Source organism: Ursus arctos, chromosome X, assembly GCF_023065955.2.
Source record: "Ursus arctos isolate Adak ecotype North America chromosome X, UrsArc2.0, whole genome shotgun sequence".
Taxonomy (NCBI): Eukaryota; Metazoa; Chordata; class Mammalia; order Carnivora; family Ursidae; genus Ursus; species Ursus arctos.
Genome location: NC_079873.1, coordinates 5,994,478 through 6,019,841, shown reverse-complemented (window position 1 = coordinate 6,019,841; position 25,364 = coordinate 5,994,478). Strand labels below are relative to the sequence as shown.

Sequence of the window (25,364 nt, the reverse complement as noted above, 5' to 3'; positions counted from 1 at the left end):
ATTATTGTGACATGTATCCTGCTTTGAACATTCATTGCTTCAGTATGTTGCCTTGCCTGAAATAATGCTATTCTTCTTTTATTGTTTTCTTTCTCCCCCAATATTGAGCTTTAAAAGCCTTCAGACAATGTCGCAATATTTATTATTGTTCAATGAACTTAGTGTGCTATGCTGTTTCACAAATTGGTTTCCATCTCTTTTTTCTCATCTTTTCCATGTAGTTTTCTGCTGTGATAATTGCATTGTTGTGTTTCATTCCAGAAAGTCCAGTCCAGTAGAAATTGGACAGCCTTCCTATAATCCTTGCCTTCAGCAGCAAAGACATCCACAATTTTGCACAGCTTGTGCCTGATATACCAGATGTCCTCCAGGGCCGCCTTGTCCCAAACTCTTTGGACTAAAGGACTTTGTTCTTAGTAAGGGAAATCAGGGCTGTATTTGAGGCAAATATACAGACACCTGAACAGTGTTAGAGCAATTCTAATTCCCATGTATAAAGAAATGGAGCTGTTTCTGGAACATGAGCTTGACTTCTGCATTTCTGCCATTAGTGATTCCCCTGTACCCAAGAAGCTAAAGTCTCAATTCACCATGCGGGCTGCACTCAGGACATCTTACACAGCCCCTGGTTTTATCTGGTTCATTTCTACCACTGTCTCAGCTTCAGGGGGCATGCAAGTGAGGATTGTTTATGAGTTTTGGAAGTGCATCCTAGACTGTGACCCCTAGAATACTTTTATTATCTTCATATTTCATTATGGGTAGAGTCAGTGGAGAAGTCGGCTGTGGGACAGCTGAGATACCACTTCCATTTGGGATTTTAATTAGCTTAGATGTGATTTATGAGGATGAATGAAAAAGTTCATCCATAAACAATGCTGTGATTGAATTTAGCAAAGTGCCACATTAAACCAGCTGTATCTAATGCCAAGTTGACGTATTTGCAGCATTTTGGTTTTCATTATGTGTTCTTAAAACTGATAACAAAAGAGCAAAACTGTAATAAAGAACCCCTCCAGACCATATCAGACCTCACAGTCGCGTGCATGACAGGCAAGACAAATGAATGTTATAGTTACAGCCTCACTTCGAACCAAGTAAAACAGTATGCGGGAATTATTTGGAGCTAGAATGAACTCGTGATTTCAAACATTGAGTGTATGACGGAATAATAGTACATATCTAAATACTCTTCACTATGTGTTATTGGTTTAACTGGGTCCCCCACCCCCCAAATTAATCTATTGAAGTCCTAACCCTCACGTCTCTCAGAATGTAACCTTTTCTGGAGATTGGGTCTTTACAGAGGTAATCAACTCAAGAGGTCACTCACTGGGCCCTAATTCAGTATGACTGGTGTCCTTATAAAAAGGAGAAATTTGTGCACATAGAGGGAAGGTGGAGTGAGGAGACATAGAAGACAGGCATCTACAAGCCAAAGAGAGTAGCCTAGAACAGAGCCTTCCCTCACATCCTTCAGAAGGAACCAACCCTAGGTCTCCAGAACTGCGACCATAAATTTCTGCTATTTATGCTTCCAGTCTATGGTACTTGGTTATGGCAGCCCTAGAAAACTAGTACACCATGGCAGATTCTCTTCCCCGCTGAGAGTTGGCTAGATTGTGGGTTTTCCATGCTCTCCCCCTCCCCCAGTCTGTGTTGTATCTTTATTTTTAAATTGCTGGCTCTACTTAATGGCAGGTGGAACAGATGAAGGTTAACTGTATTCATTGTCTGTTGCTGCATAACAAATTAGCCCCAAACTCAGCAGTTCAAAAACAAGGAATATTTATTATTACATGTAATCTCATTATTATCAGTTATTATACACTATCTCACCATTTCCCTGGGCTAGGAATCTGGGTGCATGTTAGCTGGGTCCTCTGGCTGAGTGTCTCATAGGCTGCAGTCATGGTGTTGGAGTGCAGTCTTCTGGCTCCACTGGAGGAAGGTCTGCTTCCACGCCTGTTCATATGGCCGACAGCAGTGTTCACCTCCTTTTACCTGGCTTCTGTTTTTGTTGTTGAAAATCAGCTGTCAGCCTGTCAGTCCTTGGAGGGCAATCTGGGTTTTCTCCTCTCTTTTTAAGGTTTTCTTTGGTGTTCTCAAACTTTGAATTATCTAGGTGTGCATTTTTATTTATGAAATTTCCTTCGGATTCCTGGGACTCTTGAATTTATAGATTGATGTCTTTTACCCATTCTGGGGAAAAAAATCTTTTCATAATATTTTCTCTGCCCTATTCTCTTTCTTTCCTTCTGGGATTCCGAGAAAATATTTTATATCTTATCCAGTCTTTACGTTTCTCAACTTCTCTTTCATCTTCTACATTGGTTTGTTTTGCTGTGCTGCATTCTGGATAATATTTGCCCCAACTTTCTGTTACCCAGTCGTTTCTCCAACCATGTTTCACTCTGCTGTTAAACCCATTTATTGAATCTTTACTTTCTGTTATTTTATTTTCCATTTCTGTTTTGTTCTTTTTAAGCCTACTGGGTCACTGTTTATAGTAGTATGTTATATTTTATTCCTTTAAATATAATCAAGTTGCTTCAGATTCAGTGTCTCATCATTTCAATAGCTGAAGCTTTTGCGAATCTGATTTTTCTCTTTAATTTTGCCTCATAGTATCTAGTTTCCTTGTATGTTTGCTGATTTTCTTCTGCTTGTGAAATATTCTTTCTCCTTGGAAATTATTTTGGAAATTCCCTAAGGCTTCAGAGGGAGGTATGTTCACAGGGAGGAACTGCACGTGTTCCACCCAGTACTTGGGACCAGGTGTTGCTGCCCAAAATGCTTGCAACCTTTTGTGCGGTAAGTATGGAAATGGAGAGTGACATTGGAAATTTTCATAGTCACTTGACATTGCGACAGCATCAGTATGCTGTGCTTGTCTTTTTATTTCCATATCACTTTTCTATAATTCATTTTTATTGTGTTTTATAAAAATATGAGAGTTCCCATGGATTGGAAATGAAACAAACAGCCCAGCTCTTCACCACAAGTAGTTTTAGAGGTTCTGTTTTGAGCTAAATTGATAGCTTAACATTAGTTTGGACTTCTGAGATGATACGGATTGGGGTTGCAAATCCACGTGGATGGCAGTTTTTAATAACAACTTTTCATTTTTTCTTTGCTGCTTGTTTTGGGATATAGGAAAATGTCTTTGTGTTCCTTTTATGGTTCAGATTTGGTATGAGTCTATTTTGCCTCAAATTTGCATGGAAGGTGTAGCACTTTGGAGATCCCAAATTTGAAGTAGAAGGGTCCTTTATTAGATTCCCACCCTTAATGAGCCCTGTTTTGTTTTTTTTTCTTCTACCTCTTGCACATCATAGGAATAAAATCTAAAACTTAAATTGCCAGGTTGACCTGGCATGCCCTCAGGGAAGAATGACATTAGTGTTCTGCTATCCCTTCTTAATTCTCAGCTTCACTGTGATTTTGGCCTGATAAGGTCACATTGTTTTGTCAGCCTTTGATACTAAAATGTGTATATATGTGTATGTGTATTTGTGTCCTTTTAACAAATGTAGAAAGAGGCTCAGTGAGGTTAAAAGACTTAATCAGTTTTTCAGTTCAGGATGGAGAGTATGAATCCAAAACTAGCATCCTTCCCACTGCACTCAGTCATAGCAGGACTTTCTGGTTTCCCCTAAAAGAGTGACACCTATGGGTACATATTGCTCACCTGATACTTACTTCACGTGCAGAAATTAAAAATAATATGAAACAATACCACATATTGCCAGGAGATGTAGAAAATGGGTACTTTCATATATTATTGGTGATAATATGAGTGTTTATAGGCCTTTTGTATATTAATGTCTACAACTATCAGAATGTTAAACATATATACTCTTTGACCCAGCCGTCCCATCTTGGAGCTCCATCCTGTAGAAATGCAGCTCAGTAGGTAAAGACCAATGCTCCAGGGTAGGTACTGAGCAGTGTTCAAGCTGACAAGAAACTGGAAACAAAGTAACTGCCCTTCAGTGGAGGAGTCATTGAGTAAATTAGAATATATTGGATCATATATGACATATCACATCATGCAGCCATTTGGAAGAGTGAATTGGAATGTATTAGTTGGTGTATGGGAATTTCTACAGTGTATTATTGTTAAGAGAGAAAAGCAAGAAGCAGAAAGGGATGTAATTTCCCATTTTTATAAAGCAATGACAGAATTCTGTGTGTGTGTGTGTGATTAACTATGAAGAAAAATATGGAAAGATATATTCTAGATTCTTCACCTGGGTTACCAGGGAGGGCTGTGGCAGCACCGTGGGTAGTAGGGAGGAATGGTGGGGGTGGAGGATAGAAGAAGACACGTAAAACTGCAGATGTACACAAGAACTACTACTAAGACAATGAATTAGTATATATGAAATAATCACATTTGGGCATTATGTAAACTTATATGTGTATATATGTATGAAAAGATTTTAAAGTACATTGACCAGAAAGACATTCTTTAAGGTAAAGAAAAAGTGTTACAGTGATTGGCCTGGGGCTTGAGGGGAGAGATGAAGAGCTATCTTTCATCTCATTGCCTTCCAGGTGGTGGGAGGTGGCAGGAGCTTCTATGAGCCTTGTCTGGAGCTTTGTCTGGCTGCCTTCTCCCTTCCAGCTCTTCATCCTTCCCTGTTAATAGCAGACAAAACCTCAAATGCACAACCTCTCTTCTAGGGAGTGCTGTGCACAGCCCCTGGAGTCCTGTTTCAGTATTATTCTTTGCCACACGTAGGCAATCTATTGGAGAACCCCTGGTGAGGACTGAAATGCTGCCTCATGCGCTGGATAAGCATACACCGAGTGCAAGGTACTGTGCTACACACGGGGCTTACACAACCGAATAATATGGAACCCTTGCCTCCAATGTGCTCCTTGATGTGTTTGGAATTTACAAGACACCCTTAAAATGGAACATTTAAAAACAAATAAGACAGAAAAAACAGAGTTTCTTAAAGAAGCTGAGTATCAGTGTATTTTACTCACCTTTTGAAAAAGAAGAACGTGGAGTCTTTCCCATCATTCTCTAACGTGGTGGCACTGACCTTGGTTGAAAGCAGTTTTCATTGTGTCATCACATGTCTTCCTCTGTGCGTCAAGACAAGATTGTTGCTCACTTATCTTGCGATAGTGCAGAGGCAGGTATTGGGGTATAGACTCGTTTCTCTGCTGTCCGAGTGCAGTAAACATGCCTGTTCTAATCAAGAGAATAATGCACAAGTTACTACTTGATTTCTGCTTCTATTTGTAGAATCTTCAAAAACCCCTATCCCCCCCAAAATACTTCCCTTATGCCCCCAAACCAAAGAAACAACCCCCCAAAACCTACAAATGGCTGGAAAGTGTCAAGAGTTTGAGTGACCTTAGCAGTCTCAGTGTCATGTTTCTTATCCTTTCAGAGGGTAGGAACCTACTTTAAGATTGGGATTTCCAGGGTGATAGCTACAGTAACTTCAGTGTTTGTTCACACACACACACACACACACACACACACACTGCTCTTCCCTTTGGCTACAACAGGATGTCTTCAGAATCTGCATTATCATGTGGGGACACTGATAATCCACCGTTTTCAGTTTCAGATGAGACATGTGAGTACAGGAAGGGGAAGTGACCTAAGCTCACAGTGAGTTAGGAATAGGTATAGATTAAGGAGTTAACTGCATACTTTTTGAAAATTGTGCTGTCCAGTTTGGTAGCTAGCAGGTACATGGGGCTACTGGGCACTTGAGAAAGAGTGAGTCTGGGGGCAGCTGGGTGGCTCAGTCAGTTAAGCGTCTGCCTTCGGCTCAGGCCATGATCCCAGCATCCTGGGATTGAGTCCTGGGTTGGGCTCCCTGCTCAGCAGGGAGTCTGCTTTTTCCTCCCCATGCTCTTACACTCTTGCTCACTCTCTCTCCCTCTCAAATAAATAAATAAAATCTTAAAAAAAAAAAAGAAAGAAAAAGAGTGAGTCTGAATTGAGCTGTGACATAAGTGTAAAATCCATACATAGATTTCAAAGACCTACTACAAAGGAAATGTAAAATATCTCATCAGTAGTTTTTTATATTAATTACATGTTGAATTGATAATATTTTGGATATATTGGGTTAAATAAAGTATAATAAGATTAGTTTAACTTGTTTCTTTTTTTAAGATTTATTTATTTGAGAGAGAGAGAGCGTGAGTGTGGGTGTGTATGCACACACACAGTGGGGAAGGGCAGAGGGAGAGGAAGAGAGAATCTCAAGCAGACTCTGCACTGAGTGCAGAGCTGGAAGCCAGGCTTGATCTCACAACCCTGAGATCATGACCTGAGCCAAGACCAAGAGTCGGACACTTAACTGACTCTGCTACCCAGGCACCCCAAACTTGTTTCTCTTTGAAATGTAGTTACTAGGAAATTTAAAATCACATGTGTTGCTCACATTGTATTTCTTTTGGAGAGCACTGCTATAAATAGTACTGATTCTTCTCTACTGAGTTCCCACCTGAAATACCGTCCTACACCATTCATTCATTCATTAGCAGAGGTTACTTTTTGTGTGTGAATTTGTATGATGTTTTGGTGGTTTGTTTTCAATCCCCACTATGTGGGAAAGTATGAAAACAATTTTTAATCACTGAAGGAATTGTCTTGAGCAAGTCGGAGGTTTAAGAAAATGGTTTCCTCCAGCAACAGATGGGAACGCCAGGCACAGCAGCCATGCCCAGAGGGGCATCCGAGGGGGAAACAGGCATAGCCAGCTGCTCTCTGTTGGGAGAGGCCCAGACACTGGAGACAAGCACTCAGCATAGACCGAACCTCGTGTTTGTTGATTTATAGTGCTTCCGCTGTCTCTGTCTTATTCTGCGTGTCTCTGCTCTAAGACATGCTATAGGTCCCTCATCATGTGGTTTCTAAGTATCTAGGTCCTCCTCCCCCACGCCCCATTCCACCCACTGGACTCTCCCACCGCTGCTGCCATGGGCTGTAGGCACAGGTGTCCCACACCTCCATGCTGACACATGCCTGCCCTTTTTACCATGCTTTTCCCTTTTCCCAGATGATCTGTTCCCATTTACTCCCCTGTCAAATTCAGGCTGTCCTCAAGACTTAGGTCAGTCATCATTGCCTCGACTTCACAGACAGAGTTAGGGTCAGATAAATCTCCCCAAACTTTACTACTCAGAGTGTGCTCCATGGAATGCCGGCAGCAGCATCACCTGGGAGGTTCACAGAAATGCAGAATTTTCAGCCCCAATGCAGACCTTCTGAATCAAATCTTCATTTGAACAGGATGCCCAGGTGTTTCAGTTGCACATTGAAGTTTGAGCAGCAATGCCCTAGAGCACCAGATACATGTTTAATTATAACACATATTGTGTTATAACTTTTTCTGGAATGATCTATATCCTCCACCAGGTTGCAGTCTGAGGTTAGAGGCTATCTGCTTTATCTGTGCATTTATAATGCCTAGGAACTTAGTTGTTATTTAACACATGTGCCTAACAAGACAAAAAGACATGGTTTCCAGTGAAAAGGGCTTGGCCTAGATGCAGATTTTGAAGTCAAATGTGCATGCATAGGAAGTAAACTTTTGCAAGTGGCTGGGATTGACCAGGGAAATTATGTACAGTAGCAAGAAAAGAGAGTTCTGATCATAAACGATACCAACATTTAGGAAGAAGATGGTACTGGAACAAAAAGAAGGGGATGCTATTGAAGTAGATGGAGCAGGGATCAGACATATTGAAGCCCAGCCACAGTGACAGTAAGGAGAAATGCTCAAGAAGGAAAGGATGTTCAACAATAGAAAAAGCCTCAGGTCAGTGACATTCAATGATGCTTAAAGTCTTGGGTTTGCAATGAATTGGAAGGCCTCAGACAGCTCATCAGGGCTTTCATTCTAGTTGCATGCGAAGAAGAGTGCTTGTCATGAACCAGAAAGTGAATAGTGGGTGATGGGGTGACACTTGGCAATGTAGGGCATGAGGAATTAGAATCCCAGTTTGAAGGGCAGTGGAGGGTCTAAGCAAGGATTTTTGTAGAAAGCAGAAACACACGTCTTCTGTATTGGATTACAAGCCCTTTACAGCTGTGCCCACATCTTAGTGGTCTTTATTTCCTCAAGATGCCCCTTTGGTAATCCATTATTTGTAGGAACCCACTATCTGTGTTTTAACTTGTAATGGATTGAATGAAAGACCCAGGGAGCCAAAATAAATAGGATTACAGGAAAGAAATCCAAAAACAAGTGAGCAGTTATATGACTCATTCAAAATTAAATAAGAGGCCATTTCAGGGAGATAGCTCCTTTGTGTAACTGGGGCCCAGACTAGGGCGAAGCAAGCAAGGCACTTGCCTCAGGCTCCCCCCTTACCTTTGGCACCCAAAGCACTGCCTCACCCTAGCAAGGCTCTGTGAAGTCCAACTAACTGAAATGGTTTTCTTTGAGGGGACTGGGTTGCATATCATTTGGGACAGTTGACATTTTGCAAGTGTTTCAGAAATTTAGTTCTCTCCTCGTTAGTATTCTACATCCTCTTAGCTCCAAATTGAATATTTATTTCATGCTATCTCATTTCTTTATCATGAGAAGATAAATTTTATGACTGAGAACTTTTTCCAGAAGAAATTAACTACAGAAATAACCAGCAATTTTTAGTATATCTGCATCAGGGAACAAGGCCATGTTATCTCCAATTAACTAACGATGAGCTTCTTTTGTTAAGCCGTGTAATGAGTAATTTAGAGCTTTTAGTCTATCTTGGGAGGATAAAATGTTCCATGATGTGCAGAGTAGGCTTGCTCCTAAGAGACAAATTTAGAAAACTGTTCAATTTCGTGATAAAGGCTATGTTTATACTAGGGGGAAAAAGTTGAATATTTGGAAAATGTGTGCAGCATTGAGATGGAATTTCTTCAGTTGTGTTACATGCTTCGTTTTTCTCTAAACCCCAGTTTAGCTTTGATTACTATAAAAACAAAGCAGCAGGTTACAGAGGTTTTCAAGGAGTTTCAAAACCTGAGGGAAAATATTGTACTGTTTCTGGCAAATATAGGCATTGCTACACTTCTTTGATCATGAGGAGAGAAATAAATCTTGGAAAGATGTTTTTAGCCATTTCCGAGAACATATTTCCCTGAAAAACATCAACAAAATTCCTATTAAGGAAAGAAGATCATAATGATTTTTTTTCCTCCCTCAAAAAATGTGGCCTTAAGGCCAATGTGGTCACATGGCTTGAAAGTACTTTAGGAAACTAAGATCTCACCTCTTATCTGTTTAAATATTTGAAGGTGTTCCTTTACAACCTAGCCGTACTTTTTTATTTGTATCGTTATGATGTTGTCCTTGATCACTGTTATATAGTCTATGTACAGAAATGGAGGATTCTTCTCAAAGTTTCCAATTATTAGTTTATTCATATGCCAGCAAAGAAGAAGTTGTGCAGAAATGAACGTGAGGGGCAAGAGATTGCTGGGAGGGCATTTGAAAGAGAGCTTGGATAGGAAAACTATAGATTCATGGAGAAAACTGGTTGTAACTGTGAGTGTTCGCCTGACGGATCCAGCTTTCTGAGGAGATCATGAACATATGTATAAAAGGAATGGGAAAAGAGAAGCAAGGTGGCAAGATAGTGTATGGGCTCTGTCAGGAACTGGAAGGGCCCATTAGCAAACAGCAGTTTGGCCACGTGTTCCACACAGGCAAAACAGGAGTCATGGTCACTGACTTTCTGCTTCTGCAACCTTTAGCACATGCATCAAATGTCAAAGAATAACCTTGCAATTTAATTTACCTGTTGTAATTCCATCTCCCTTTTCTGAATTGGATGAAAAGGCTCACTTACCAAGATAGTAAATAATTTAATGGTGTCAATAGTCTGGTAGTGATACTGTTGGCCAAAAGAGGAAGAGAAGACTATGATTAATGTAAGAGCTGACTCTCAGCAGGAAAGAGATATAGGTGGAGAGAAAAACGGGAGGAAATTTATATAAAGGGGTGATGCAGGGAGAGATTATGAGTGACTGGGAGCAAGCCTGTAGCATCAGGGCAAGTCACAATGGCTGTGGGAGCAGCACAGGAAGCTGAAAAATCAACTTCCATGAGATAAGGAGCTTGAGGGGTCTCCCGGGGGATGATGTGTGGGTGGCTGCAAAGTAAACACTGTCAGTAGACATCACACCTCAGTAGATCCTGAGCTGCATCTCATAAATTACTGTAACATTGATTTCTACATCCTAGTAAAATCTAGATTCCTTCTAGTGGCCCACCACGTTCTCCATGTTCTGGCCCCGTGTAGTAGGCAGACTTTAATTATGGCTCCTGATGATCCCCATCTCCTGGTAGTCATAGCCTTGTGTCATCCTGACCTTTTGAGTGTGGGCTGTGATGGTTACGTCCCCAAAAATTAGAATACAGCAAAGGTGATGGCATGTCATGTCTCTGGTTGGGTTACAAAAGACTTGGACTCTGTCTTGTTAGAAGGCCCTCCCTTGCTTGCTTAGAGAAAGCTGCCATTGTGGAGAGGCCTGTGTGACGAGGGACTCAGATGGCCTTGCATGAACAGCAGCCAGGTACTGAGGTCCAGATCCACAGCCCTAAGGGAACGGATTCTACCCACAACCTTGTGCAGGTTCTTCCCAATCAAGCCATCAGATGACATCACAGCCCTTGAGATGCTCTGAATCAGAGGATGTAGTTAAGCCATGCTCAGACTCCTGACCACGGAAATGGACATTATAAGTGTATGTTGTTTTAAGTCACTAAAGGTTATGTAATTTGTTACACAGCAGTAGAAAATATTATTTTGTTTATGGTCAGTTTCTCCCCCAACACTAGAATGTAAACTAGCAAAAAAAAAAAAAGAAGAAAGAGCATGTGCTTTTTGTCTTGTTTTTCCCCCACCAATGCATTTATCGACCGTATAATCATGCCTGGCACACAGTTATTTGTCCAATGTGCTTGTCATCAAATGAATCAACATGTATTTAGGAATTACATAGTTAAACCATATCCTTTACAAATAAGCTAAAATCATTCATACTTGAGTGAATGTCATCTTTATTAGATTGTATATATACGTACAATATTAGTTTAAACACCTAAATATCAACATATGGATACAAATACACACATACACACACGTATATCACAAATACATGCATATAAGTTGAATGTGAATACAAATGTTTTCACTTTGCGCATGAAAGAACAAGGGCAACAGAGGCATTATTCGAGAACTCAGGTGGCGTTTCACTTCTCATTGTTCTGTTTCACATCATATGGTCTCTGTTTCCAGAGAGTAGCTATGTCTGTGGAAGCCCAATTAGTGGATGTGGAAACTACTTTGCCTTCAAAGGCAGTGCCTTCAAAACACAGGCTGTCCATCTTGATGTTTAAATGCCTTCCCATGAAATACCTCTCTGTGGCATTTCTCCTCTCATTCATCGTATTCTTCAGCTGCAGGATTTCTCTTTGTTTCTTTTTATGATTTCTTTTTTTTTTTTTAATGATTTTTTATTATATTATGTTAGTCACCATACAGTACATCCCCGGTTTTCGATGTAAGGCTCGATGATTCATTAGTTGTGTATAACACCCAGTGCACCATGCAGTATGTGCCCTCCTTACTACCCATCACCGGCCTATCCCATTCCCCCACCCCCCTCCCCTCTGTAGCCCTCAGTTTGTTTCTCATAGTCCATAGTCTCTCATGTTTCATTCCCCCTTCTGATTACCCCCCCTTTCTTTATCCCTTTCTTCCCCTACCGATCTTCCTAGTTCTTAAGTTCCATAGATGAGAGAAATCATATGATAGTTGTCTTTCTCTGCTTGACTTATTTCACTTAGCATTATCTCTTCCAGTGCCGTCCATGTTGTAGCAAATGTTGAGAACTCGTTCTTTCTGATTGCTGAGTAATATTCCATTGTATATATGGACCACAACTTCTTAATCCAGTCATCTGTTGCAGGGCATCTCGGCTCCTTCCACGATTTAGCTATTGTGGACATTGCTGCTATGAACATTGGGGTGCATATGGCCCTTCTCTTCACTACGTCTGTATCTTTGGGGTAAACACCCAGTAGTGCAATGGCTGGATCATAGGGTAGCTCAATTTTTAACTTTTTAAGGGACCTCCACACTGTTTTCCAGAGTGGCTGTACCAACTTGCATTCCCACCAACAATGTAGGAGGGATCCCCTTTCTCCACATCCTCTCCAACAATTGTTGTTTCTTGCCTTGTCTATTTTTGCCATTCTAACTGGCGTAAGGTGGTATCTCAGTGTGGTTTTGATTTGAATTTCCTTGATGGCTAATGATTTTGAACATTTTTTCATGTGTCTGTTAGCCATTTGTATGTCTTCATTGGAAAAGTGTCTGTTCATATCTTCTGCCCATTTTTTGATTTGTTTATTTGTTTCTCGTGTATTGAGTTTGAGAAGTTCTTTGTAGATCTTGGATACCAGTCTTTTATCTGTAGTATCATTTGCAAATATCTTCTCCCATTCCGTGGGCTGCCTCTTAGTTTTTCTGACTGTTTCCTTGGCTGTGCAGAAACTTTTAATCTTGATGAAGTCCCATAAATTCATTTTATCTTTTGTTTCTCTTGCCTTTGGGGATGTATCATGAAAAAGGTTGCTTTGGCCGATGTCGTAGAGGTTGCTGCCTATGTTCTCCTCTAGAATTTTGATGGATTCCTGTCTCACATCGAGGTCTTTCATCCATTTGGAGTTTATTTTTGTGTATGGTGTGAGATAGTGGTCAAGTTTCATTCTTTTGCATGTAGCTGTCCAATTTTCTTTTTATGATTTCTATCCCTCTGTTGAACTTCTCATTTTGTTTGTATATTGTTTTCCTGATTTCATTGAATTTTCTGTGCTTTCTTGTAGCTCACTGACCTTCCTAAAACAACTATTTTGAATTCTTTATTGGGCAAACCTCAGACCTCCATTTCTTTGGGGGTCCGTTACTAGAAAATTATTGTGTTCTTTGATGGTGTCATGTTTCCTTGATTTTTCATGTTCCCCAAAGTGTTGCACAGCTGTCTTTACATTTGAAGAAGGATTCACCTCCACCAGTCTTTACTGACTGGCTTTGGAAGAGAAATAGCTTCTATCAGTCCTGCTAGAGATGCTGAGGCTTCCTCAGGCCTTTTCTGTGAATATGCCTACTCCACTTCCTGTTCCTTGACCCTTCTCTTGACCCAGGCTGGGTGCCTACAGCCTGTTCTAGCTCTCTGGGTGGTCCTGAAAGCTCAAGTTTGTGTGCTGTCTTTCAGTGCCACAGAGTTGGGCCAGCTTTCTGTGTGTGCTTATTAGCCTTCTGCAAAGTCTAACTCTGGCCGCTGTCAGGGGTGCACACAGGGAGCTACTGTGATGTGGGTGTGTGGGTGAGGTGTACAGAGCATTAGGGGTACCCATGGGCCAGCTGGGGAGATGGACTCATGAAGTGCCCCAGCAGCTGGCTCATTTGCAGGCTTTCTGATAGCATCTGTGAAGTGGTTAGTAGGCTCTGCATCCCTTCTATGCCCCTTGAGAACCCCAGCCCCTGCTCACCTGGCAGGGGGATAGTGTGATCACAGGAGCCCTGGCTGCTCTTCTGTCATCTGCTCTGTGCCTCCCACTCATGCAGTTCATCACAGTACTCTCGGTGGGGCAAGAACGAGATGGGCCTCTTCGGCAGTGTCCCGCACAGCTGAGGAAGCTGGGTGCTCTCTCACATGCTCTCACTTTCCCCCCTGGGAGAAATCACAGGCCAAGAAGCGCTCCTTTGGGACTGAGGTATGCCACCTTAAAGGATGACGTGGGTAAAGTCAAACTGTCCCTCTTAACCCTCTTCATTGTCTGATCTTGGATCTTTTTTTTTCTTCCAGTGGTGCGCCGGAACTTCTCCGCTGGACTCCCGGACTTCTAAAGGTACTCTCATCTGAAAGATTGTCAGAGTCAGTGTTCCTTCTAGGGAAGGTGGCAGAAAACTCCTATTCTGCCATTTTGCTGACATCGTACTCTCATGTTTTTCTTACCTGCATTTATGAGTTTAGGATTATGATTTTCTATTGACTATTTACACCTGATTTTAGCATGTTTGGGCCAAGGGCTTCTCTTTCCATGTCCTAACCAGGAATTGGCACATTATTTTTCTGTAAAAGGCCAAATAGTACATATTTTCCACTTTGTGGGCCATATGGTTTCTGTCCCAATTACTTAATTGAAACATGAAGGCAGCCACATCTATATAGATGTGAACTCATGGGTGTGGTTGTGTTCCAGTAAAGCTTTATTTACAAGAAGTGGTGGGCTGAATTTGGCCCATGGGCCACAGTCTGCTGACCCTTGCCTCAATCTGTGGCATGTTCCCTGGCCTGATTAGCTCCCTGCCTAACCCCACTCAGGTAGAAGGATGTGTATAAAAGAGCTAAATTACAGCTATTTGCTTTGGGCTGTGGTAATTTACCAGGGAGACTCTTGGGGAAGTATAAAATGCAGACACATTGTGGTTCATATCATGCCTTATGACTTCATAGCTGTAGGACGGTCTGTGCATTCATTAATCCCTCGGTGTGCACATGTTGATGGTAATATTGTTAATCATAGATAGTATTTTCCAGTATGTTTCCTGGTGAAGGAGTGAGGCAGGAGCCAAAGGGATAGGTTTGAAGCTGACTGTGCAATCATCCTAGGAATGGAAATTCAGGGTTGAGCAGAAGATGAAGGAAAGAGAGCGTCTGGTGTTTGAAATGACAGATCATGTTGAGTTGATATTCAAATCCCCCGTCATAGCTCTAGCTATCGCTTTTGAAAATCATTGATCAAAACTGTTTGAGGGAAAATGCCATTGTTTCTCTTGCCTTTGTATTCTGTTAATTTCATAGTTCTGGGTCATGCCCTAGAATATCCTTAATCAATATTTGCCTATTTGCAGAGGGTTTCATTTCTTATTCCTCTGTGAGGCTGATTTGAAATGACTCCAGACATCCTGTGACCATCAACTGCCCATTTTTCTTTTCAACTAGGTAACCTGGAACTGTTTTCAAGCCGTACAATAGGTCAGCTTCCAATTTCTAGCTGTCTCTGGAAGTCTTAATTATTCATTGGCATTTGTGGAATTTGTAGCATGATCTTTAATTATCTTTCCATTATGATGACATGTTAGATGGCTTTGGGGTAATCTTTTCCGAAGAAGTGAATAATTAATTTTCTCCGATTGTGGAGGTACCGACCTGGAGTATGGAAGCTGTATTTGTGTGGTGGAAATCTGGCTTTGCAGCTAGAGGGCTCTCTGTGTTCGAATCTGTAGTTCTGCCTTCATACTGTGATCTTGGCCCCATTGCTTAATCCCTCTGAGAATAAAATCGTGCATGGAAAAAATGGGACGAATAATTCCTTCCTTTTGGGACAGCTTTAAGAGTAGGAACTAATGTAAAAAAAGCTACTCACACAATGCATTGCACAGAATACTTGCTCAATAAATGAAAAGTAGTATTAAAATGAGAAAATATGAGTGGAATTGTAATAAGAAAACATACGTTGTACTACTGGCTGAGTGCTGAAAATTCTTGATATACTTAAACAAAAATGGTGCAGTGTGGCCATTAAATTAAGAATTATTTTGAGGGATCCTGAGTGGTTCGGTTGGTTAAGCAGCCGACTCTTGATGTCAGCTTAGGTCATGATTCCAGAGTCCCAGGATTGAGCTCTGTGTCTGGCTCAGCTGGAGTCTGGTTGAGATTCTGTCTCCCTCTTCCTCTGTCCCCTCCCCTCACTTGCACACTCTCTCTCAAACAAATCAATAAATCTTCCAAAAAAAAAAAAATCACATCAAAAGCAACTTTTTAGTTCATGCTAATGAGACGAAGTGGAGGATAAGGTAGGAGAATATAAATAACTATAATTGTCCATTATTTCTAATTTGCATTGACCAGTCATCAGTTGTCTTTTCAGTAGGGTTGTGCTGACTAATAACAGTAACAAACTTTATTACTTCAGTTCCTTTCTGTGCTCGACTTTGGCCAAGTCCCGAGGAGTAGAGCTCTTGCTCTAAGTGGGACAGGGGGTTCCTGCTAGAATACCCATCTGTCGTTAATAGTTAGCCTTTGAGCACGTGAAAAGCAGGTTCTTTTCCCAACATGTGATGGCAGCTTGCATGGCTTTAAGGTGACTACACAATAGCAGTTATGGGACAAATTACCTAAACTCCCTGAGTTTTAATTGTGTCATCTGTGCAACAAGAAGGTGTGGTTCTTTGGGCCTCTGAAATCTTTCGTCAGCTCTAATATTCTGTAATTCCAAGGCATTTCTACTGCTAGAATCAGAAGTACTGGATTTTTCTCCCCAAATGCCCATTTCAAGACTCAAACCAAATTTCATCCTTGCTGAGACAAGGCCTGGAATATCTGACCTAGTTACCCACCTCCCTGCTGTTATTTCAGCTGATAGCTGCAATTATTCAGATAGTGCAAATTCATCACAAATATTCTTTGACTAAAGTCATGCTAGAATTAATTTCCCAGCCATTTGAGATGGTTTAAAACACTGTAGGCTAGGGTGCATTCATTAAGTACTATAATTGCATTTAGATCAGTCACTATTTGTCTTTCCCCCTATTTTCAATAGAAAACAAAGAGTTCTCTCTCCGCTCTGCCCTTCTTCCTTGTGCCTTCTTTAAAATTTTGGTCTGGCAGCTGCGGAATCCGTATGGCGGCAAGTTTCTGATTCCTGCAGCTGCTGGCTGTGTGCTTCCCAAAGCTCTGGACTATGAACTTAATCCAAGATCTTTGTTGTTTCCATAGCAACCGGGACAGCTACAGGTCCGGCATTTTGGAAAAGGAGAGAGTGGATATGTATGTTACATAATAGATCTGTGTGCTTTTGAAAACATTCATTCTTTTTTTTTTTTTTAAGATTTTATTTATTTAGGGGCACCTGGGTAGCGCAGTCAGCTAGACGGCCGATTCTTAGTTTTGGCTGGGGTCGTGATCTCATTGTTGTGAGGTTGAGCCCACATTGGGATTCACACCCAGTGCGGAGTCTGAGATTATTCTCTCTCCCTCTGCCCCTACTGCTTATGCTCCCTCTTTTTCTCTCTATCAAATAAGTAAAATCTTTTTAAATAAAAACATAAAAAATAAGTAAATAAAATCTTTATTTATTTGAGGGAGAGAGATAGAGCATGAGTGCAGGGGGAGGGGCAGAAGGGGAGGCAGGGCGAAAATCTCAAGCAGACTCCCCAATAAGCACAGGGCCCAGGTGGGACTCGATCTCTCCACCCTGAGATCATGACCTGTGTCAAAACCAAGAGTTGGATGCTCAACCAACTGAGCCACCCAGGTGTCCCCTGAAAACATTTATTCTGAATTCTGGAAAATCACATAAAATATTAGCATATCAAGAGGACCTGGTTTGGGGAGACAGTCACGGAATCAGTTAATAAATGGGATATTTCCATTCTCTCAAGAATTTCTTTGTAGTATAAGCCACGTTGAACATGAGCAAAGTACACCTGTGAATTTTGTCCAGTTGTATTCTTCTAACGCCCTAGTGTTTAAAGATGGGCCCTATAGTTGTGGAAGATAAAGCATTTTCTACCTACTTCTCACTGATTATTGTGAGTGACCTACTGAAGGCTGTTGAAGCCTTTGTGCCTATCAGTGTTAATGCTTCTTCCTGCATTCTGACTATGGTTTGTGCTAGTATGGAACTTTCTTTCTATTCCTACCTTTGGATTATAAAGAAACAGTCAAAATACTGAGGTTTTCATACCCATTTTCCAGATCATTTTGTATCAAGTAGACACTATTTAAAAGGTATTTCATATTTAGAGGAAGCTCTCCAGAATTATGATAGAAGTGTTTATGGCAGGAGACTTGATTTGGATCGTACTGAAATTTTCTAGATGTATCCTGTGTGCCAAGCTCTGCCAAGGCCACTGCTTTGTAATCAATCTCCTAACCCTGCCACCCTGTGAAGTAGGCAGGACTGATTGTCAGCTGATGTCTCTTGGCGTGGCTCACTATGGTCTATGGCCAGTGTGAGTTGTTGGTGACCCTTTTCATTGGTTGGTACTCACACAAGGCTGGTAGTTAAATATTTCGAATATCACACTTGGAAAGAGTTGTTAATATCCCTCTCTTTCAGAATCTAAAGAAACATGCAAATTTACAGAAAATACTCTTGTAGAAGGGTAATCTTTTATAAATGACTAAACTATTTAGATTCTCTTTTTAAATTCAGTTAGCTGTGCTGTTTCAGTTATACATTTTTGAGAGCCATATTGCATAAAGAATTTATGTAACTTTTACCTCTATACCCAACATTTAAAGACAAGGGTGTTTCTGTATTTTCACATGAATACAACCCACAGACTACTGGGGAATATATATTTTTTTCTCTTTTCTCTTCATTATCATGCGTGGTTACATTTAGAAGCAATTTAAGAAGATTTGTGACAAGACAGGTGAGCAAGATTTTGTGCTATTGATCAAATGTCCATGTGAGGACGTGTTATAATAGTGACAGACAGGTAATCTATACATTCAGACTCATGGAATGTATTCTGTTCTCCAAAGAAATTGGGCCAAGATGTTTGCCACAACCCCATTTGCTGAACGGCTGAAATGCAAGCTGATGAGTACAGTTAGAGAACATAAATTGATCCTCCGATTTAAAGGAAGAATGGATTCAATTGTCTCATTGAGAACATACGCATTGTGCTTCCATTTATAAATTTAGATTTTGGCTTGATCATTTTATTTTAAAAGCACAATAGGACTTGGAGAGTTCTTGCGAGCCACTTTCTCCATGCCTGACAAGTGGATAAAAATATGTAATAAATCCAATTGCTCTGAGATGGAAAAGAATGTGCAAATCATTAGTATTTTTAGAAAATCATTATACTTTAAACTCCTCACATGCCTTTGTCAAGTGAATACAATTCACAGACGATGTTAAGGCAATTTAAACACAGCAGTTTTTGGTGAAACTATATTTAAGATGGAATCTATAAAAAATGTCCAAAATGGCTAGTTACTTGCTCTCAGATTATAAAACTAGGGTTTATATGCTAAACATAAAATTACCCTAAAACCTTTAACACTAACTTTCAAACCTTCAGCATAGCCTTGTGAAGTGTGGTTGTCATTTAGAATGTGTACAGATCCTTTTCCTGTCTGCCATTTCTCATCGCTGAAGAGCGGGAGATGCAGCCTGGCATTTGAGTCTGGAAATTCACAATTCAGAAAACTCAAGGGGGAAACTCACTTAGAAATAAAATATTCATTTATGTTTTTATTGCTCATTACCTTAAACTGTGCCTTTGATGCATAATGTTAACGTGATGATTAGTGACTCTAGTTAGCCTTTCCTATAAAAGAGGAAGAAAAAAGTAAATTTGTGATGAAGTTTAGCACCAAAGAGAGCTGTATTCTTCACCGTCCCACATTTACTGACTCCCTCAAGTGCGAAGAAACTGAGGAATCAAAGGATACACTTTGGGGAAAAAAGCAATTGCTGAAATGTGTATATGTAGACTTATTTGCATATGTATTTTATTTTGGAATGGGACTATCAGGAAATTATATGCTGCTATAAGTGACCTACAGAGAGCGTTTCTTGTGCGCAATACCCGGTACACCTCGAGGAAGTGGGTGTTAATAGTCGACATGAGGGAAGTAAAGTGTGTTGAAGGATAGGAGTGCATCACAAATGGGTAAAAGGAGGAAGTTAGTGGAAAATTGAGGCCCTCAGTAGTGACATTAGAAAGCACGGTCATAAGGGGACTGAGCGGAGACAGAAGCTGATGTCCTCTGCTGTGGTCACTGGGGAGCCAGGTCTATCAGGAGGGAAAGCAATGGAGGGGGTAAAGCCTGGTCAGGACTCAGACTGCTATCAGTCTATCCTCAGTAAGTCCAGGATGATACGGTCAAGGGCTATTACATGTTCAAGTCTATTGCAAACCCGAAACGCTTTGCTTAGTGGATTTCTGTTTTGGTTTTCCAAAAACGTATTTTGATTTTTTTTGTTTTTTTACTGACAACTCTCAAGGTTTTTCTTTTCTTTTTTTTTTAATTTTTTTTAAAGATTTTATTTATTTATTCGACAGAGATAGAGACAGCCAGCGAGAGAGGGAACACAAGCAGGGAGAGTGGGAGAGGAAGAAGCAGGCTTCCAGCAGAGGAGCCTGATGTGGGGCTCGATCCCGGAATGCCGGGATCAGGCCATGAGCCGAAGGCAGACGCTTAACAACTGTGCCACCCAGGCGCCCCTCTTTTTTTTTTTTTTTTTAAATCATTATAAGAACACTTAACATGAGATCTACCCTCCACACATTTTAAGTGCACAGTCCACTATTGTTAACTATAGGCACAATGTGGTAAGGCAGTACTCTAGAACTTACTCATTTTATAGAACTGAAACTCTATGCCCATTGAAAAACAACTGCCCATTTTCCCTCTCCCCCAGGCCCTGCTAGCCCCGATTATTCTACTCACTGCTTCTACGTGTTTGATTACCCTAGGTACCTCTTATAAGCAGAATCATTCAATATTTGTACTTTTGTGAATGGCTTATTTCATTTAGCATAAGGTCCTCCAGGCTTATCTATGTTGTCACAAATGGCAGGATTTCCTTCTTTTTAAAAGGCTGAATAATATTCTGTTGTATGTCTGTATCACATTTTCTTTTTTAAAAAAAGTTTTTATTTATTTACTTATTTATTTGACAGAGAGAGTACAAGCAGGGGGAGCATCAGACACTGAGGGAGAGGGAGAAACAGGCTCCCCGCTGAGCAAGGAGCCTGACGTGGGGCCCGATCCCAGGACCCTGAGATCATGACCTGAGCCAAAGGCAGACGCTTAACCGACTGAACCACCCAAGCGCCCCTCTATCACGTTTTGTTCACTCGTGCATCTATTGGTGGGCATTTAGGTGGTTTCTATATCTTGTCTTCTATATCATGTTGCAGTAAACACGAGAGTGTAGATATCTCTTTGATATCTGGATTTCAGTTCTATTGGATATGTACCCAGAAGTGGGTTTTTTGGATAGAGACTCAGAGTGGGATTGCTAGATTATATGGCAGTTCTTCATAAAAAATTTAACTTCCGTACTGTTTTCCACTGTGGCTGTAGCATTTCACATTTCCATCAACAGTGTACAGGGTTCCCATTTCTCCGCGTCTTTGCCAACACTCGTTATCTTTTGTTTTTTTTGATAATAGATATCCTAGCAGGTGTGAGGTGGTATCTAACTGTGGTTTTCATTTTTCATTTTCCTGATGCTGTCATATTGAGTACCTTTTCATATTACCTGTTGATAATTTATATGTCTTCTTTGGAGAAATGCCTATCCCAGTTCTTGACCCACTTTAAAATCAGGTTATTTTTTAAAAATAAAAAAAATAAAATTAGGTTTTTAATTCTTGAGTTGTAGGAATTTCTTTTATATTGTAGATATTAATCCCTTATCAAATACTTGGTTTGGAAATATTTTCTCTCAATTCACTAAGTCACCTTTTTACTTTTTTGGTTTTTTCCTTTGCTATGCAGAAGCTTTTTACTTTTATATAGTTCTTCTTGTCTATTTTTGCTTCTGTTGCTTGTGGTTTTCATGTCATATTCAAGAAATCATTGCCTACATATAGTCACTGCATTGTGTACCTGAAACTAATGTAATGTGTGTCAACTATAGTTCAACTAAAAAAAAAAAAGAAAAGAAAAGAAAAGAAATTATTGCCTAAATCAGGGCCATGAAGTTTTATTCTAGGAGTTTTATAATTTCTGACCTTACATTTAAGTCCTTAATCCATTTTGAGGATGAGTTTTTGTGAGTGGTGTGTGGTGGGGATCTAATTTCATTTATTTACATGTGGATGTCCAGTTTTCCCAGCACCATTTTTTGAAGACATCTCTCAAGTTTTTCAAGCAAATATATGGAAGTAATTATAACGCTAAGGTTCTTAGCTCCTGAGTAGACTGGCTGTATTACACTATCATCATCTGAACGGTGTGCTGGGAAGTGCCTGTTCTCTGGGCATACACACACACATAAATACATCTCACACACGCACAGCACACATACACACTCTCAAGGCAACCTGTCATATATGCTTCTAGCTGCTGGGACAGCCATACAGCATTAGCTCCAAAACCGGAGGCTTTCTTTCTTCCTTGCAGAAGATAAAATTTTTCCCCTCTTTAAAAATATATACTATCATTCATTAAGTCTGAGGGTTCTTCTTTACTCTATAATGGAATAAAGAAGCACACACTCTTTCATTTCTTTGCTGTGCCCTCTGTCCAAAACAGAGAGACACTTTGTTTTGAGGATTTTTATGCTAATAACTTTAGGGATTTAGAAAAATTGATAAAACATTAGAGAATATACTGTTTCCGGTCTCTTTAAATGTCATCAATTCTTGCTTTCTTTGGGGTTTCTTATGATTCCTTTGTTGGAATGCTTAATGGAAATATTCAGCTTCGCAGTTTTATTATTGAGAGGTTACAGTTTCTCAAATGTACTTTTCCTTCTGGCTCTTCTTTAGTTATAATTAAAGAATAAATGTATACTGATGAACAAAAGTATCTCAGTATTTCAAATGGGCAATTTATATCTCTGGACCCCAGGCTAGGTCATTCCTTTGTGGTGGTCATTAGGTCATAGTTATTCTGGTTTTCCTCTATTTCTGGGCACTAGGTAGGATTTTGGGCATGGTGATGTGACACAGTTTGGCCAATAAAATTGATTGGAAAAAACATGACTCACTTCTGGGGTATTCAAGCCAGTGCATGATTCATAATGTTCCTCTCCTCTCCTCTCCTCTCCTCTCCTCTCCTCTCCTCTCCTCTCCTCTCCTCTCCTCTCCTCTCCTCTCCTTCCTAAATGATCATAAAGATACCTGCTATTACGGAGTCTCCATCAACCTGGGTCCTCAAGTGACCTTAATGAGTAGAGCCCTCTGTGTTGGTCAGGGCACATGAGTAAATAACAAAGTCTTGTATGTACTCAGTAGAATTTTAGGGTTACTTGTTATTCAGCATAACTTAGTCAACCTGACTGATACATCAGTCTATGGCAACTTTCTGTCCTTGTGGAGAATGCTGTCACATGCCTCTCAGATTCCCTTCAGGACGAAGGCACTCATTTCCACACCTGTTGGGAATGTTGACAGCTCCATCCCTCTCTGGGAAATGTACTTGGTGAGACAAACACTGGCTCAAGTCTTCTGTGCTCCCTGAGAACAGTTTGACAGTTTGGCAGTTTGGCAGTAGAAATGCCTGTCCCCTTATTTCAGTTTAGAACAACTCTAAAGGGCCATTCTAGCTCCAGTTCCCATTGGATCGGTGGAGACCTTGACTAGCTACATCACAGCTCAGGTTTTTGTTACTCTCACCTTGGTAGATCGTTTCTGAGATTGCTCCTGACTCGACTCCTTGCATGCACATTTCCATCTCAGGGTACATCTCCTCAGCACACTGAACTAAGAAAGTCCCATATAGGAATCATCAAATTTGGTCATAATTTTCACACTCCCTAATGATGAAAACACTGTGTAAGGAAAGGCTGACTTTACATAATATACTAAATAATCACATTGATCTTATATCAGTTAAGATGAAGCTTTATGGTGCACAGTTTACGTGAGAACAGTTTTCTTTATCTAAATGATGCCATCACTGAGCATTGGACTCTTTGGCTCTTGGTTGAGCCACGTAACAAACCAGGTTAAGTGGTGATATTATGTTAGTACTGGCCAAGCTGCTCTGTAAATGGAGCTCAAAAGAGAAAGACAGATTTAAAACATAGCATGAGGAGAGTTTTGGGTGTGATGCAAAGAAGGATTTTCTAGTGGATGTGGATCATGAACTTTGCAAGAGGTTTTGTGAGTACTCTTGAAATCACGTTTCTTTGGAACATTCAAACTTAGGGAGAAAGTCATCTGTCCTTCTGTATGCAGTAACTTTGAAAAAAAATGAAAAGACCTTAATGAGTGGCCTTCTGAGAGTAACTCCAGAATTAGAATATCAGTTTATAGGTAATATGTCTCCATTTTGGCATATTCTGTAGGAATGGATTTCGGCTTAAATCAATGGGAAGCCCTTTCACTTGAAGTGACTTCCAGCTACAGTTCCTACAATGACTCCTCTCTGCTTCTCACCCTGTTTCCTCTGAAAACCAATAGCTAACCTAGCACCATAAGTTATGAGCAGTTTCCACTAATTTCACCTGATGGAACTAGCTAGAATGCCACAAATCTGTTGGTTCACGTGAAAGTAGGTGTAAAGATCTTTCTTTCTTTTGCTACTTCCTGTCTCACAGGTCAGAAGAGCAAAGCCTCCAAAGCAAAGACTGACTTATATCTTTTAAAATTAGCTGCTGTAAACTCTCACTGTTTTGTTTGGAAATTGGACTTAAGAAACATTTGCAGGAAGAGGATTGGATGGGAGCTGGTGGTTGCAGGCAGTATCCTGGGATGAATAACCACCATAAATGGAACAGGAAAGCAGCGGAGGGTTGTAGTTGTTCATGGATTCCTTTGGTACAGACTGGGGATACTGCAGTGGTGGAACCCATTTCAGGATCTCATTTCAGGAGTGCAGGCAAGTGATAAATTAATGTTTGCTATCCATTAAGATTCAAACTAGGAGCTATGTTTAGCAGCCAGTTGATCTCAATATAAATAAAAGAATGGAATTCGAAAAATAGTCCAAATGAATATAGAGTGAAGATGAGTGTAATCCATTTGGGGACAGAAGCCACAAATGGGTAAATCTCTTTTATATAAGTAAATAAGAACAAAACAAAGCAAAACAAACAGAGCCTAGGGGAGCAGCTGTAGAATAAAAAGCAGTATCATCCTGAAAACTCAGAAGGAGAGCGAGCTTCTAATATTAAGCAAATCCAGAAATATGAAAGAATTCTAGGAAACTACTTGGAATCCAAAATATGATGCAAGGCAATGAGCCAGAGAATGAAGCCCTAAGAGGAAAATAGGGTAAGATGAACAACCAAAGGGTAACATGAGGAAACAAGATGGCCGAGATAGGAAAGGAATGCAAGGAAGTAAAAGATGCAAAAGCAGAATTAAAAATGGGCTTCAGAGGCAGTTGGGATTGCTTTGAGGGGAAAAAAGAAAAAAAAATAATTGAAAAATTTCTGTAGCTTAAAAAAAAGTACTAAGAAAATGGGTTGACAGTTTATGTCCTTAAGAAGAAAGAAAATTATCTGTAAAGCATGAAGAATTCAGTGAATTTCCATCAATATATGCAACCCAGTATCCTTTTTTTTTTTTTTTTTCCCAACTGTGTGGGGCTTAAACTCACCACCGTGAGATCAAGACCTAAGCTAAGATCAAGAGTCAGATACTTAACCAACTAAGCCACTCCG

At 40.4% G+C, this 25,364-nt stretch overlaps 1 long non-coding RNA gene across 1 annotated transcript; it reads left to right on the top strand.

The window, feature by feature from the left end:
• Positions 1-6,673: 6,673 nt before the first annotated feature.
• Positions 6,674-15,798, top strand: LOC130543314 (uncharacterized). The gene is made up of 2 exons (XR_008958565.1): positions 6,674-7,802; positions 13,859-15,798. It is a non-coding gene; the product is annotated as an uncharacterized LOC130543314 (long non-coding RNA).
• Positions 15,799-25,364: the final 9,566 nt, after the last annotated feature.